Below are 2,354 nucleotides of genomic sequence, written 5' to 3'. Positions count from 1 at the left end.
CTTGTAAAGGATCTCTTTCATACAATCTTTCTCGGAACTCTTCTAAGTCCCTCTCCAATGTGTCAATTCTATGAACCTCATCAATCAATGGCTTTTTCAAAGTTTGTGAGAATGAAAATGAAATTTTCTCATCTCCCACATTCAAAGTCAATCTTCCTTCCTTCATATCAATCACCACTCCCGCGGTGTTCAAAAATGGTCTCCCCAAAATGAGGGGTACTCTTGTATCTTCTTCCATCTCCATTACCACAAAATCACATGGCACAAATATTCTTCCAACTTGAACCGGCACATCTTCAAGAATTCCCAAAGGTAGCCTAACCGTGCGGTCGGCTAGTTGTAAGGACATTCTAGTTGGTTTCAAGTCTCCAATATTCAAGCTTCTTGCAATAGAATAGGGCATCAAGCTCACACTTGCCCCAAGATCACACAAAGCATCCATGGCTTCCAAATATCCAATCTTCACCGGTATTGCATAGCTTCCGGGGTCACCAAGCTTTTGGGGAAGCTTGTTTTGAATGATTGCACTCACCTCCTTAGGAAGGGAGATGGTTGCACTCTCTTCAAGCCTACTCTTGTTGGATAGGAGATCCTTCAAAAACTTTGCATAGGTAGGCATTTGTGACATAGCATGAAGAAAGGGGATGTTCACTTGAAGTCCTCTCATGACTTCAAGAAATTTTGAAAACTTCTCATTCAAGTTCTTCTCTACAATTCTATGAGGAAATGGAATGGGGGGCTTGTATACTCTCATGGGGTTTTTTTCTGTTCTTTCCTCATCTTTCTTTGTGGCTCCCTCATCACTCTTTTGTTGCTCCTTCCTCTCAACTTCAACTACTTCATTCTCAATATCACCCTCACTTCTCACCACAACTCCCTCATCTCTCTTTTGTGGCTCCTCTTCACTCATAACCGGACCTTCATAACCTCTTCCCGATCTCAAAGTAATAGCCTTAGCATGCTCCTTTGGGTTCACTACCGTTGAGCTTGGAAAGTGGCCACTAGGATTGGAGGATGAATTTCCAACTTGTTGTGCAATTTGAGCTAATTGGCTCTCAATCAACTTATTGTGCGCTTGAAGTTGTTGGATGTTTGCATTCATATCCGCATTGTTCCTTACTTGTTGTGTCATGAAAGTTTCAAGAACGGATTCAAGGCTAGTCTTTTGAGGAGGTGGGGAAGGAGGAGTAGGTTGGTTATATTGTGGTCTTTGTTGGGTTTGATCTCTTTGGTTAGGATGGCGATATGGAGCATGTTGGTTTTGAGAATGGGGTTGGTTTTGATTTTGGTTGTAATTGTTTTGTGGGGGGCCTTGGTTGTGTTGCTTCCATACCGTGTTTTGTTGGGGTTTCCAACTTTGGTTGTAGGATTGGGAGTATTGCTCATTTCTTTTCCCAATTGCCGCCGCTTGCTCTTGGTTTGTTGAGTTGCAATAGGAAGACAAGTGATCATTTCCTCCACAAGTCTCACAAGCCATGACTTGTGAAGAAGAGCTTGGAGGTGTAAGGGTGGCTTGATCTAGCTTGTGAGCTAGCATATCAAACTTTGATGCAATAAGGTCTATTGCACTAAGATCGTGGATTCCGCCCTTCTTTGCTTGAGGTTGCCTTCGATCACCTCCATATGCATAGTGCTTTGCCACTTCTTCAATCATTTTATATGCATCATCCACCGATAGCTTTTTAAGGCTACCACCGGCCCCGGAATCAAGGTTGGCCCTTGAAATAGGAGTAAGACCATCATAGAAGCTTTGAACAATAATCCATGATGTGAAACCATGGTGTGGGCATTTCCTTGTGTAATCCTTGAAACGCTCCCAAGCTTCACTCAACGTTTCATCAATCTCTTGATTGAAATTGGTGATCTTTCTTCTTAGTTCGGCGGTCTTTTCCGGGGGACAATACTTTCCAAGGAAAGCTCTAGTGACTTCATCCCAAGTGCTCAATGATCCCTCTTCAACCGTTCTCAACCAATGTTTTGCTTTGTCACGGAGGGAGAATTGAAACATGTGCATACGGATGAACTCTTCCGTAATGTTGTTTTGCTTGATGGTTGTGCACAACTCGAGAAAGTTGTCCAAATGAGCAAAAGGACACTCATGAGAACTACCTCCAAATTGATCACTTTGAATCATACGGATGAGTTGAGGTGAAAGCTCGAAATTATTTGCATTCGTAGTGGGGAGACGTATGCCACTCCGTAGTTGGAATGCGTTGGGGTGGTCATAGTCTCGAAGCAACGGTTGAGGAGGAGGATGATCGTTATCTCCCATGTTATCTTCTTCGTTGTTCCCGAGAACCTCTTCCGAGTCGGAATCCGAATAGACAATGGAGAATTCGGGGGTGCCTTGCAAG

At 43.4% G+C, this 2,354-nt stretch overlaps 1 non-coding gene across 1 annotated transcript; it reads left to right on the top strand.

Moving 5' to 3' along the window:
* The first annotated feature begins 1,772 nt into the window (after window positions 1-1,772).
* Window positions 1,773-1,879, top strand: LOC145577119 (small nucleolar RNA R71). Its single transcript, XR_014098608.1, has one exon. It is a non-coding gene; the product is annotated as a small nucleolar RNA R71 (small nucleolar RNA).
* The last annotated feature ends 475 nt before the right edge of the window (window positions 1,880-2,354 follow it).

This window comes from Chenopodium album, chromosome 13, assembly GCF_948465745.1.
Source record: "Chenopodium album chromosome 13, dcCheAlbu1.1, whole genome shotgun sequence".
NCBI classification, from domain to species: domain Eukaryota; kingdom Viridiplantae; phylum Streptophyta; class Magnoliopsida; order Caryophyllales; family Amaranthaceae; genus Chenopodium; species Chenopodium album.
The sequence above is the reverse complement of the archived record's forward strand: the minus strand, read 5'-3'. Positions and strand labels throughout refer to the sequence as shown.